Genomic DNA, 15,400 nt, shown 5'->3' on the forward strand with positions numbered 1-15,400 from the left:
GCTCCAGTGACAATTCAACCCTTCGTGTCACAGTCTGTAACCTTGCCTACAGCCAAGTTGCATGTCCAGTACAAGGGCTGGTCAGGAATGTGGACTTTTGCAGTCTGACAATTATCCCATCCCCATGCTGCTGGGGGAAGACTTGGCCAACCATGTAAAGCTAGCCAAGAGGGTGGGAATAGTCACCCGCAGCCAGGCTAAGCAAGCTTTCACCCCCATCCCTGTTCCTGAGCCGTCCACCAGGGCCCCGTCTGTGTTACCAGAGACCCAAACAAAGGTGGTGGAACCGGATCCCCTGCCAACGACTGCAAGAGCCGTAGTGGATCCAATCCCAGAGACCCAGCCAAAGCCAGTCCCAGAACCGGAACTGGCAACGCAACCAGCACCAGAACCATTGCTAGCACTGAGTCCAGCGCTTGCAAACCCGTCTACAACTCCAACGCCAGAGGGCACCAGCGAGCCTGACCTGGCGGAAGCAGCAGATAACCTTACCCAAGAGGCTCAGCCAGAGCCTGAGATACCACATAGTGCACCAGCGGACAGCGGTTCACAGTCAATGGAAACAGCCCCAGCACCTGCATCGCTTCCAGAGGGACCAAGCCCCAGTCCACAGTCCAAGGAGGAACTGATGTTTCCAGCATCAAGGGAACAGTTCCAGGCTGAGCAGGAAACAGATGACAGCCTTCAGAAAGCTTGGGCGGCGGCGCGGAGCACCCCACCGCCTCTCAGCTCTTCTAACCGATCCCGGTTTGTTGTAGAACAAGGACTTTTATACAAGGAGACTCTTTCTGGTGGGCACCAGGAAGACTGGCATCCTCAAAGACAGTTGGTAGTTCCCACTAAGTATCGGGTAAAGCTCTTGAGCTTAGCCCATGATCATCCCAGTGGCCATTCTGGGGTGAACAGAACCAATGACCGGTTGGGGAAGTCCTTCCACTGGGAGGGAATGGGCAAGGACGTTGCTAATTATGTCCGGTCTTGTGAGGTGTGCCAACGAGTGGGAAAGCCCCAAGACCAGGTTAAAGCCCCTCTCCAGCCACTACCCCTAATTGAGGTCCCATTTCAGCGAGTAGCTGTGGATATTCTGGGTCCTTTCCCAAAGAAGACACCCAGAGGAAAGCAGTACGTACTGACTTTCATGGATTTTGCTACCCGATGGCCGGAAGCAGTACCCTTAAGCAACACCAGGGCTAAAAGTGTGTGCCAGGCATTAGCAGACATTTTTGCCAGGGTAGGGTGGCCCTCCGACATCCTTACAGATTCGGGAACTAATTTCCTGGCAGGGACCATAAAAACCCTGTGGGAAGCTCATGGGGTGAATCACTTGGTTGCCACCCCTTACCACCATCAAACCAATGGTCTGGTGGAGAGGTTTGATGGAACTTTGGGGGCCATGATACGTAAATTCGTAAATGAACACTCCAATGATTGGGACCTAGTGTTGCAGCAGTTGCTTTTTGCCTACAGGGCTGTACCACATCCCAGTTTAGGGTTTTCACCATTTGAACTTGTGTATGGCCGCGAGGTTAAGGGGCCATTACAGTTGGTGAAGCAGCAATGGGAAGGGTTTACGCCTTCTCCAGGAACTAACATTCTAGACTTTGTAAGCAACCTACAAAGCACCCTCCAACACTCTTTAGCCCTTGCTAAAGAAAACCTAAAGGATGCTCAGGAAGAGCAAAAGGCCTGGTATGATAAACATTCCAGAGAACGGTCCTTCAAAGTATGAGACCAAGTCATGGTCTTAAAGGCGCTCCAGGCCCATAGAATGGAAGCGTCGTGGGAAGGACCATTCACGGTCCAGGAGCGCCTAGGAGCTGTTAACTATCTCATAGCCTCCCCCACCTCCCACATAAAGCCTAAGGTATACCATGTTAATTCTCTTAAGCCCTTTTATTCCAGAGAATTAAACGTTTGCCAGTTTACAGCCCAGGAAACCGATGACGCGGAGTGGCCTGAAGGTGTCTACTACGAAGGAAAAAAAGGATGGTGGCGTGGAAGAGGTGAACCTCTCCACGACCCTTGGACGTCTGCAGCGACAGCAGATCAAGGAGCTGTGCACAAGCTTTGAACATATTGTTAGTTTTTATATAATCAGTAGTATGTCTAAAGGTACATGTGTCTTATTAACTCTGTTTTCTCCTAGAGCTCCAGGAAGAAATCACAGCCAGTGTGGAACCAGATGTCCAACACTATCTGTGATTTGGGGGGCGTGTCATAACTATAAAGGGAAGGGTAACAGCTCTCCTGTGTACAGTACTATAAAATCCCTCCTGGCCAGAGACTCCAAAATCCTTTTACCTGTAAAGGGTTAAGAAGCTCGGGTAACCTGGCTGACACCTGACCCAAAGGACCAATAAGGGGACAAGATACTTTCAAATCTTGGAGGGGGGAAAGGCTTTTGTCTGTGCTCTTTGTTTGGTGGTTGTTCGCTCTTGGGACTGAGAGGGACCAGACATCAATCCAGGTTCTCCCCATCTTTCTAAACAAGTCTCTCATATTTCAGACTTGTAAGTAAAAAGCCAGGCAAGGCGTCTTAGTTTTACTTTGTTTTCTCAACTTGTAAATATACCTTTTACTAGAGTGTTTATCTTTGTTTGCTGTATTTTGAACCTAAGACTAGAGGGGAGTCCTCTGAGCTCTTTAAGTTTGATTACCCTGTAAAGTTATTTTCCATACTGATTTTACAGAGATGATTTTTACCTTTTTCTTTAATTAAAAGCCTTCTTTTTAAGAACCTGATTGATTTGTCCTTGTTTTAGATCCAAGGGGGTTGGATCTGTATTCACCAGGAGTTGGTGGGAGAAAGGAGGGGGATGGTCCATTTCTCCTTGTTTTAAGATCCAAGGGGTTTGGATCTGTATTCACCAGGAGTTGGTGGGAGAAAGGAGGGGGATGGTTAATTTCTCCTTGTCTTAAGATCCAAGGGGTTTGGATCTGTATTCACCAGGGAATTGGTGAAAGGTTTCTCAAGGCTTCCCAGGGAAGGGAATTAGCTTTGGGAATGGTGGCAGCGGACCAGATCTAAGCTGGTAGTTAAGCTTAGAAGTCTTCATGTAGGCCCCCACAGTTGTACCCTAAAGTTCAAAGTGGGGATACAGCCTTGACAGGATGGTAACTGAAATTTAATTAAACACAAAATAGCTATAACATTTATTTGTATTAAACAAAACTACCTTAAATGTTTGGCTCCATAAACTTCTCTTATCAAAACATGTTTCACATTTACAGCTAAATTATAATAAGTTTAGGCCCTAACATATTTTGTATTAATTTCAGATTTCATTTTAAATAGGCTTATTTTTTAAACAATGTTAAAATTTAAATAACAAAAAAATCCAATTTAAATCAAAAGAATTCTTCTTTTTATTTTTATCCACCTTTCTATGAGATTTTGTGGGTCACATGATACATTTAAAATTAGAATAGATAAAGCACTGAAGATCATATTGAAGGAGAGACTCCTTCTCCGGCATGGACATAGACTACATAACTAATAGGCTTCTGCCTTCTAACTGGTTTTCTAATGCAAGATGAAAGCGGACCTACAAATCTATTACATTTTTAAAGCAACGTGCCTGTACTTCAGTGAGTCCTTAACAGCATCGCTTTTGAAAAAGAATAGTAGCAATTTCAAGTAGACTTAAGATTAGCTATACCTTTCACTGATCTAGTGTGCATTAGGGAAAAAAATTTGTAATTGATCTGGACCATTGCCCAAAAGCAAAACTCCTCTGCATGGTAGGTAGCAAAAGTATTCCCTCTAATGATTTTATGAGCTGACTAGCTATTGTTCCCACTTGAGAGCTTTTTTTCTTGTTGCTGAGCAAAAAACTTTATAAAAAACTTACATTTTAAAAATATCAATGGAAACAAATACAATAAAAATGGTTAATTTTGCTCTGTTCTTAATTAACTTCTCACGGCTTTCCAAGAAATAAGTTTTTTTCTCCCAGATCATAGTTTATTTTATTTCAAGTGACCTGAACCTTTCCTGCCAGATCCACTGCTTGTACCAATTGCTTTCCAGGCAGCATTTCTGTCAAGTCGTATTGATTTTTTTTTCTCCACATTTTCTTTATATCTTCTTCTTGAGTTCAGTTGTTTCCATTTTCTTTGAAATAGCTCCCTCCTGTCCCATTTGAGACTTGTCTCCACCACCCATTCTGCCAGGCATAAGTCTGGTCACTGGGGTCTCACTGAAATCTATTGGGTCCAATGAAATGTGGGACTTGACAGATATAGAGTAGCGTGAGCATCATCGTTGTGTGCTCGGGCGCATGTGTAGCAGCACAAGTTTGCAATTTGAGGCACAATCTGGTCAATAACTTTGCACATGGGGTTGAGCAGTAGAAGAAAACTAAAACTGATATTTTGTCTATTAAATCATATTTGGAAGTAAAACAAGGAAGTGAAATAAAATAACAATTGAGTCTGTCAGACTTAGCTAGTGATTTCTTAGCTTTGATCAGTGCATCAAGACTTAGGTATTTTTTCCTTAAAATTAAACGTACAAACAAACTTTCAAAAAACTAATGAAATCATATAAAATTATCTTGAATTATAAAGGAACCGTCTGGTCTATCAAGCAGATGCTATATATACTGTCTAACTTAGGGTACGTCTACACTTACTTCCTGGTTCGGCGGCAGACAATCGATCTTCTGGGATCGATTTATCGCGTTTTGTCTAGACGCGATAAATCGATCCCGGATCGATCCCGGAAGTGCTCGCCGTCAACGCCGGTATTCCAGCTCGGCGAGAGCAGTACGCGGCATCGACGGGGGAGTCTGCCTGCCGCGTCTGGACCCGCGGTAAGTTCGGACTAAGGTACTTCGAATTCAGCTACGTTAATAACGTAGCTGAATTTGCGTACCTTAGTCCGAAGTGGGGGGTTAGTGTGGACCAGGCCTTACAGTAAGTGCATGGGAAATAGTATTGGCTTACACAAAAGTTATATGCATATGTCATCCCAAGTTTTGAGCTCTCTGGGGCCCGGAAGGTCGTTGTAATGTGTGTTTGTACAGCTCCTAATAAGCTGAAACTTATTTGGGGTCCTTAGGCTCTGTTGAAACAGAAATAAGTAGCTACATTGTTTTACAATACATGCCCTTCAAATTACTATTTTATAATAGTGGAACTATCTACTCTCAAAGGGCCATATCCTGCCCTGAGCAAAACTCACTAGCAAGAAAAATGTATGAAGAGCCTCCTCCATTAAAGCACTGAGCCCCCGTTTATTTAATAAAATATGACTTGCCAGTCTCTGTACTTGCTTATCTGCCTGGTCTTTGCTACAATTCCCAGGACACTCCTCTGGAACTTGGCACTCTTCTTAGCAATTGGCTCTACTGACTTAGTACATTTCAGGAACGGATTCTGAGTGTCTCCTGGGAGATCCTGAACACCTGCAGGTCTTTCTAAGCTCAGTGGGACTTGAGAATGGTGACCACCTCACACAGTTGGAGTCCTTAGGGAGAAAAAAGTGCATGTCTGAATTACTTACTTGGTTTCAGTTTTTGCCTAACTTGGTGTCTTATGTACATTTGAGGGCAACTGGAGGACTAACAAATCCTCAATCTCTAAAGTGTTCATCTTTTGATTACCGTAACCGAATTGCTTATGAAAAGGTTTATGATCAAGTGCTTGGTAATAATTGAAACTTCTCATAATTATATTCGTAATGCCCTCTTTAGAATGATGACCACTTTTATCAGATTTTTTGGTGTGTGCAGTAGCTTTTTTCTCATTGTCTTCAGTGGATGCACAAAGGTGTTTTTTTTCTTTTTGTTGGCAAGCAGCAGAATAGACTGGCACCTGTTTTGTCCACTGCAGCCTCCAGAACTTCCAGTTTGAATAGAGATTAAATTAACATTGCTGTTTTTGGCTTAGCAACAAAAACATTGGCTTGTATAGTGCTGAGACATCTTTGTTTGTGAATCGGCATAATCAATGATGTCAGTACAACTCTGAGACTTGTGTTTTCTTGTTTAACTGTTGCAGTCAGCCAACAGAATACGTAAGCACATGACTTCTTAGGATCCCATAAAGAGTTTGTTTGGTTTGTAACATTTGTTATATAGTAGTGGAATTCAGAAAACAAAAACCCAACAGAAATTTAGAATCCAAATAGACTTTCTAAATCAGATAATTACAGTTTGAGAGTAAGTAAAACTTCCACTTTGAAATGTGTGCTTGCAATTTCACAAACACCTCCCCTTGTGCCCTTGCCAAAAAACAAACAAAATCCTAGTTAAAAGTCCCACTTTAATTATTTTCATTTAAACTTAAACTGAGAAGCCATTTGGAGATTACTGGAATTCAATTTTTTTTTCTTAAATAATGTAATGCTCTTGGACCAATATCTTTAAACCAAGTTACTGTCCGAAACAAATGTTTACAGGATAGTTAAAAGCACACCCTATATTTAAATTGAGTAATAAGCATTGCACTGTTACTACTTCCTTCAACATTTGGGGCAATACATACCAATGTTTTAGAATGAGAAAATACTGTTTTGATAATAGTATTATCAAATTTACTGAGCATTATGTATGGTACAGACAGTAATTGGTGTATAACCTCCTATGACAGTAACGTACCCTTATTGTACTATTCTATTTCCTGATTCCTATTTATACTAATTCATATAGGGAGGGGATTGATTTTTTTTTTTAATAAAACAAATATTACATGTAAAACTCTTTTAACGCTTTTAGTCAAAGCATCTCTCACAGTATAGTTTTGTGGTGTTAAAATATTGTATAAAGCCTGTCTCTGCAAGTATTGACTTCCACCAGCTCATGGAATTTATGCATGAGCCTTCAGTGTTATGTATGTAGCTGCAATTGTGCAAATAGCAATTTATTGTGAAAAATATGAGTCTACACAGTATTACAATGACTACGATCAGAAATATAAGGGGAAATCTAATGTTAAAAATAGATGGCTGGCATAAAAACAGCAGAACATGCTTGCTTGGAAAAAAAATCTGTAGAGTATGTGCAGGGAGGGTGTTTTATTATTATTATTATTATTTATTATTATTATATTTTATTAAGTCATATGCTGTAATGTTCAAGGCTCCAGTTGAATATGAAATCCTATTCTAAATAGCCTTGACTATTCAAAGAAAAGCACAGTAGCTAAGATTTGGTGGACTGGTGCAATAATACATTAGTGTATTAAAACCAGTGCTCCAGAGGATTCTGAGTCAAGCCTTGGAGTCAGTGGTCCGGTCAATACTTTGTTCTCAGTGTTGAGTCGTGAGGGGTTTTTCTTGGCTCAGTTATACCAAGAAGAGGAAAATGTGGCTTGTAAAGCTGCTGTTGGCCTAAAACAAACAGAAATCTCTGTTGGAACCATGAGCACCTAGTTAGTGGAGTTCAGCAGCAGGCCAGCCAGTAATTGTTTAGTGCTTCCCTCACTGGCATCAATGGGAATTACTGTAGTATAAATTGCTCTAGGGGACAAATTGATCAACTAAGAGAGGTTTAAAGATTTGAGTGTTTTAGGTTACTGACAGCAATTCAGGTTTCTGAATTAAGTGAGTGAATACAATGGTCATGGTTAGATTTTCTTTAGCCACAATATGGGGAGAAACAATGGGATTCCCCATTTTATAAGGCTTTAAAATGAAAGCTTTCAAATGTTTGTACTGATCTCAATATATTATTTAACCCCCAATTGACATTGTTCTCCACAGCACATAAATACCATTTCAACAGGGCCTTAAAAATATGTGAGAGCATAAACTGCAAGCCAGGTGCTAAACCCTGGCATAACATCTGCACCTTGCTTACATGCTCAATTGGAATCTTCGTACATTTATTTTACACAATTAAGTTTTCCCTTGTACAGTAAGTCAGTTTAGGTCTTCTACTCCACCTACTTTATTAAGAACACAATCCTGCAGATGTTACTGGGACTCCTGCCTTCACTTCAAGCTAAATTCTCACTTACAGTATTAATGTGCTTCATGTTCAAGATCTCTCGGTGCAGCTGTATCTGTAATTTTCACTCCATGCATCTGAAGAAGTGGGTTTTTGACCCATGAAAGCTTATGCCCAAATAAATCTGTTAGTTTTTAAGGTGCCACCAGACTCCTCGTTGTTCTTCTGTTTCAGAAGATGCATCAAAATGGTTTTACTTACCCCAGGTTTTTTTGGACAGAAGAATAAAAATGACTTATTGCAACTACAGCAGAAACTGCTGCATGTAGGTCTGTTCACTAATGAAAACTCAAATATAACATTAGGAAGTTTTCACTAAAAGTACTGTACACTATCATGTATTAAAGTGTCGTTCTATTTGTGAAAAATTACTATGTAAATGAGCATTTGTTATACAGTAACTCCTCACTTAGTCATCCTGGTTAACGTTGTTTCATTGTTACATTGCTGATAGGGCTACCATACGTCCGGGTTTCCCCGGACAAGTCCGGCTTTTTCCTCTTTAAATAGCCGTCCGGGGGGGATTTCTAAAAATCTAAAAATGTCCGGGATTTTCCCCTGGTCGGCTATTTATCGAAAGAAAAGCGGCTGACAGGGCGGCCGAGCGCCGCTCGCATTGGGGCCTTGGCAGCCAAAGTCCCTTCCCGGCTCCCCCCATCCCCTGCAACCTTAGCACGCCGCCCGGCAGCACTGGGGAGTGGGGCTGTGTGCTTGTGAAGGAACGCGGCGGCGGGGCTGGCAGCAGCGGCCAGAGCCCCTCCCCCGCTTGCCCCCTCCTCCACAGTCTCAGCACGCCGGTTGGCAGCGCTCGGGCGGGGCAGGGCGCTCCTTGGGGTGCAGAGCCAGACACCTGCTCTAAGCCGAGCGGCACGGTAAGGGGGCCAGGGAGTAGGAGAAGGGGGCGTTGGATGGGTTGGGGGTTCTGGGGGGGCTGTCAGGGGGACAGGGGTGTGGAGAGGGGTTGGGACAGTCAGGGACAGGGAGCGGGGGGGGGGTTAGATGGGTCGGGGGTTCTGGGGGGGCTGTCAGGGGGCGGGAAGTGGGAGGGAGTGGCTAGGGGATGGGGCTACCCCCCAATGGAGTGTCCTCTTTTTTGAAAGTTCAGATATGGTAACCCTAGTTGCTGATCAGTTAGGGAACATGCTCGTTTAAAGTTGTGCAATGCTCCCTTCTAATGTCGTTTGGCAGCTGCCTGCTTTGTCCACTGCTTGCAGGAAGAGCAGCCCGTTGCAGCTAGCTGGTGGGGGCTTGTAACCAGGGTGGACCGGCAGCCCCCCATCAGCTCCCCGCTCCCCTAAGTTCCCTGTGCTGCAGCTGCCCAGCAGGCTATCGATTGGGGCAGTTCAGCTGTCCCTCCCCCCACTGCCATGTGCTGCTCCTGCCCTCTGCCTTGGAGCTGCTCCCAGAGATCTTGCTTGCTGTGCAGGGGGGAAAGGGGGGGGAGCTAATATCAGGGTGTTCCCCTCCCCCCTGCTCCTGCACCCCACTTACCCCTTCTCCATATAGAGCAGGGAGGGGACACAGATGGAGAGAGACATAGAGAGCTTGGGGCAGCAGCTGCTGTCTCAACTTCCTGATCCACTTAAAAAGACAATGCACTTAAGAGTGGGTCAGCTTACTTAAAGGGGCAGTGTGCATCTCTCTCTCTCTCTCTTTCTCTCTCCCTCTCCCACACACAAGGTGTGTGTCTGTCTCTGTTTGCTATGCTGTCTCCCCTCCCTCATGTTCGTGCTGCCTTGTGTGAGAGGCTACATTAACAACAATTTGTGTTAACCCTTGAGGGCTCAGCCGAGTGCTTGTTCATCATTTAGCAGTAAGGCATTCCCTGGGAAGTATCCCTCCCTCTTTCACCCTCTAACTTCACCACCTCAACCAAGCTTCACAATCATCATAGCTGTGAACAGTATTAAATTGTTTGTTTAAAACATATACTGCGTGTATATATAATACATAGTTTTTTGTCTGGTGAAAAAAAATTCTCTGGAACCTAACCCCCCCTATTTACATTAATTCTTATGGGGAAATTGGATTCACTTAGCATCATTTCACTTAAAGTTGCATTTTTCAGGAACATAACTACAATGTTAAGCGAGGAGTTACTGTATCTTTTTGTTAATAGTTTTTCTATTTTATTCCTGTTACCTGTTGGTGCTGCAGATTTAACATTGAATAAGTTGGATTCTATTCCTTCCCCTGTACTATTGCCCCCCCCCCCGACACTCCTGCCAGGGAGCGGGGTTGAGGTGTGGGGGCTTCCCTCGCTCCACCTGCCAAGCCCCTGCACCCTGACCCCGCTCCCCGGCAGGAGTGCCGGGCAGAGCGGGTCAGGGTGTGGGGGCGCCCAATTGGCTGGAGCCCCTGGACATGGGCCCCATTGGTCCAGTGGCTAATCTGCCACTGATGGTAGGGAGATTCAGAAGCCAGCAAGTTGAGTGGGGAGCCACCTAAGCTAACCAGAGAGAAATGCAAAGAAAAGGGGTGGGATTTGGGCCCAAGTCCTCAGAAGTATTTTTGTGCCTGATAGGTGGGCCAAAAATAGGATCCCTCCCTACACTCAGGATCCTCAGCAGTGAACCCTCTCCTGGAGTTAGGCACTTAAGCCAGATCAACCCTTTTGAGTGTGGGTGAGGGGAGGAAAGAGAGAGATGCTCCAGAAAATAGTAACACAGTGATTGGGGTACTCCCCTGAGATGTGGGAGACCAGGGTTCAAATTCTAGCAGCACCTGATTTGGAGCAGGAACTTGCATTTGGGTCTCCCACATCCCACATAGGGTATGCTGGGGTGGGTATCTCAGTGTGTCATGTTGGAGCTGTTCCACTTTGTATAACTAACTATTCATTGGGCCAGAGAGAGACCGTTTCTCCAACCCAGTGGTGAGGGCGCTCACCTGGGATGTAGGAGGGTCAGGTTCAAGTTTCTGCTCCAAAGTATTCAGTGTCAGTGGTGCCTAAGTATCTTTGTGGGCCTGCTCTTAAGTTTCTGTTATGGCTATAAAGAAAACCTTTAAAATGTGACACTAGTGAAATCAACGTGGCAGTGCCTGCTGGAGTTGGCAGAGTTTGAGACAATACCTCAGAGATATGAAACTCATTATTCAGTTCAATGGTTGTTAATTCAGATGATATTTTAAATGTCAGCATTGTTAGCTTTTCCTAACTATTTCTTCAAAGTCTGTAAGAAAGGAGAATAAGTATCAGAATATGAAGACATTTTGGTTAGGGCCACTGGGGCAACACTCTACTCTTGGGAAAATGCCATGAGAAACGTAGAGTGGAGATTTGTTCCAGGTGGACCTGGCTGAATGTTAGGAACCCAGAAGTTTGTCTTAACACTAGAGAGTTTTAGTGACCCTACAGAATGTAAAATTAGTGTATGTTGCAAAAGTACCTTTACTGGTGGCTGTCTGGTGCCCAACGCTTTTGAAAGTCAGGACTCTTGTTTAGGTGATAGATTTAGGAGCCTAACTTTAGGTGCCTCCCCCTTATTTCAAAGACCCATCCACAGTAAATTGCACAATATAACCTCAGAAGAATGGAGGATTGAGCTGACCTTCCTAGGGATCTGAACTTGTGGTTCCAGGAAGTCGACACAGAAAAACCTGAAGGTTAGCTCGCTAGCGAGTGGTGAAATGGCCTTAGAATACTGGATACAATAAGAGCGGTCTACTGCACAGCTGCTGTTATCAACAGTCCCTAACGCATGAATATAGCCCTTTTAAGTTCTATTTATAATTTTAAATAGAAAACAGAATGACACAAAAGCCACTAACAATAGCAATCGGCCGAGGACCTAGTTCCACAGTAGAAAAGACAAAAATCATAGTTACAGAAGCTATGTTCAGTGTATGCCCAAAAAGAGAGAAGAACAAGATCATTAATTCACAAAAATACCTGAATTGTTCCCTTGACAAACACATGAAGAAAATGCTATCAAACTTTTAGTGACTTACTCTAAAGAATAAACACCAACAGTATGAAGGGGTGAAATGACAGCACAAAAGGAAAAAATAATTTCAATTAAAGAACTAGCCTGTACCAGGAGGTGCTAATCTCTGACTCACATTTTCACCAAATTCATAATCCAGTTTTATGTCAGCTTTAGTGGAGGTGGCTAATGATTCTACTCATACATGAGCTAATTTTCCATTAATAAACATAGGTAGATGGAAGAAGCTGTAATCTTATAGTGAATTACCCATCCCTTTGTCCCCAATTTTAGAAAGTATTGCTTGCATTCTTGAAGAGGCACTAATAGGCCTAAATACTTATCCACTTCCAGTTCCCTAATAGCTCTACACAAGAGAAGTCCATTTCTTTTCACTTCTTTATGAAATAGTCTGCTTTCCTTTTTAGTTCCTAAGGGCCATTGAATTGCTAGCACCTAGTGACTGGCAGTCAGGATTGCCTGATACTAATTGCTAAAGCTCTACTGTCTATGTTAAGACATAAAGAGAATTCTCAGCAGTGTTACTGACAGTGATGGCTTGAATATTGTGTTTTTTTCCCATAGGATTTATTAATCTCACTTCCTTTAGTGTTGTTTTATTTCCATGTATGAGGGAAATATATATGTTTGTTTTTCTCCTAGCTCTTTTTTCCCTGTAGAATAATTCCCCCTTCTCTGATACAGAGTGACAAGGCGAGAATGTTGTTCCAGTTGGTATGTCTATTCTTTTGTTCTTTTTTCATCAGTTTACCACCTGTTTCTTGTCATGCGCCCATACAAAGTTTGGTGAACCTCTGCTTTCAATTAAGTAGGAAAGCAACAGCCAAACACTTCTGACAATCCTAATAACCCACTCAGAATTACATAAGGCAAGATCCGCAACATTTATCTGAAAATTAAAGCTGTGGCATCATTCATATTTCTATCATTTAAATATCAATAGTGAAAAACTGTAATCATATTCTCATCTGAATGAGAAGCATGTATATGGAAGCACTTAAGAAATATAGGGCCAAAATTATCTTTGCCATAACTCCCTTGAATTCAGTGAAGTTATAGCGGGGATAAATTTGACTCATAATATTTGAAGACTTGAGGGGGAAATAAGTTAGAGCTTTCTACCAGAAATTTCAAATGGCTCTAAAGACAAGAGCTGGGTTAATACAACAAAAATATTCTGCTACTGTTTGCCCAGTTTTTTAAATGAATGTGTTTCATTCACACTTGTTTGCCCCTTTTTATTCATTTTCCATTAACAGCTAAGAAAACAAATTTTATTGGTCTGAATGTTCTTGGAAAGTGAATTTTGCAGTCACATACATGAGTAGTAGTGGAAACTGATTATTTTTTTATTATTATTCACACGTGAGCATTTGCATCAGATGTGTTTGAGTTTGTTTATCCATTCAGGGAACACAATACCATGTGACTTATCTAACCAATCACAGCTAGACTACAGCTCAAATATCCAGTACTGATTATTTGCACATTATCCATTAAGTCAGTAGAGTAAAATAACAACAACTGAACAACAAGTACAACTGAGGATACTTCAGTCTGCTTGCAGATATATTCTGTGAGCAGGAAAAAAGATTAATATCAGATAAAGTATTCATTTGTGAATTATTCACTTAATTCTACTGAACACTTAGGCCAAGGTAACATTTTAACATGAAATATGTATATAATGTGATACAGCATATATGTGCTTTCATTTGAAGTCTTATGCCAACTGGGCTGGAAGTGTTTTGGAATCTCTAACGTTTTGCTAAAGATGTAGATCAAGAGTTTTGGGGCCCAGAAGCATGATAAGGGAGAAATAGGAAACCCTGGTGATTGAGCTATTTGTGAGTAGGGTGCAATAAATTATTCATTGAATCAGTTGCAACATCTACAAAGGCACCAAGCCTTAGTTCCTGGCCTGATGCTGTGATAAACAAAACGCAATCTTCTGCATTGTCCATCTCCTACAGATTCCTTTTTTCATACCCATAATTGAAAAAAATGACTGAGAATTGCATCAGCATTCTCTTTCTGGGATTGGCTTTTAACCAATCTGTGGAATAATTCACACTGAAGTGAAGTGAGTGGGTTCTGTAAATGCATTTGACCTTTAAGGTGAAATAACTCCATCCATAATCTTCAATGCAAATGTTTATAGTGGCTAAACAATTTTCCCATGCAGCTGGCCATTGTTATCTCTGGAAAAACTAGTAGTGATACAAATGGTTGATTATGGTTTACAATGGCAATAAATTTCTCAGAACTGGTTGTTACCAAAATAAACGGCTACTCTGTTAAATGCTAAATAACAAGTCGTGAACTACTGAAAACAACCAATTTCTTGTGGAATATTGCCTGAATAAATTCCAGTAGGAAGTGCAGATCATTAAGCTCTGAACAAAGATCTGGCCTAATGAAATTATATATATATTTAAAAAAAGCTAGAAATTCTCCAGGCTCTGAACCGAACAGTAAGATATGGTTTATAAATGTGATTGCTGGGGCTTTATTCATTTAAAGACTGTTGTCTCCCAATACAAGCCTACTGTTGCTTTTCCACTATTTCTTCAGCTGTGAAGAAATTAGCAATTCTGTTAAATTAACCCATTTGAAAAAGGTGGAAACTAGTCTATGCAGATTCAAAACACACAAATGAAAGACCTACAATGAAATGTAAAAGTCAGTGTCTGCATTAGAATAATTACTATGGCTAATCTCAATGGCAAAAATATAGTCAAGCAATCCATAACACAGGCACCATCTTCCCTGTAGTGAGTGACAGAAAACTTCCTCACCATAGCAACCAGTGATATCTCCTAAGAATAACATTAACCTCTGTTACCAGTTTTACATTCTTAACTATAAAAGACAGTTGCAAGGCATTTGCCTTGATTGTATATTTTCACTATTTAAAATGTAGTGAGCACTTACTAACCTAAATAAAACTAAAAGACATTAATAGAATCGGAGGTAATTGAAGATCTAGAAAACACAAGCTTTAAAAATCCAGGCCTGGAAGCAGGATAATTAATGGGCAGAAAATGATCTCTTTTTTTTCTCATGAAAATTAGATATCCCCGCAGAGAGCTCTGTTTAGCTACTGCCTTTAAAATGGACCTTTAAATTGATTTTTAAAGTCCATGTATAGAAGAGGGAAGAAGGAAATGTTGCTGTTTCTTCCCCTCCTCCCTTTCACCCCATCACCACCATCCCAGGCACAAATCTGAAATCCAGGAGTTTGCACCAAATATTTAGGGGGTTTAAATTAAAGAATTGTGTATTTGTAGACTATTTCCAAAGCTTTTCAAGAAAGTGATGATAAAAAAAATCTTCATCACAGCCCCATAGGATATGATGATATTCTGAGTGTATCAGGAAGATGCCATTAAAAGACATTTCATCCTTGCCTTCGGAGACTCTACACTTATCTGTTTTGATTTAAAACTCTTTCCCCCGTCTCTGCAAGAGACGAAAATGACACAGAAGTTGTATTCCGTG

This window comes from Emys orbicularis, chromosome 1, assembly GCF_028017835.1.
Source record: "Emys orbicularis isolate rEmyOrb1 chromosome 1, rEmyOrb1.hap1, whole genome shotgun sequence".
NCBI lineage: Eukaryota > Metazoa > Chordata > Testudines > Emydidae > Emys > Emys orbicularis.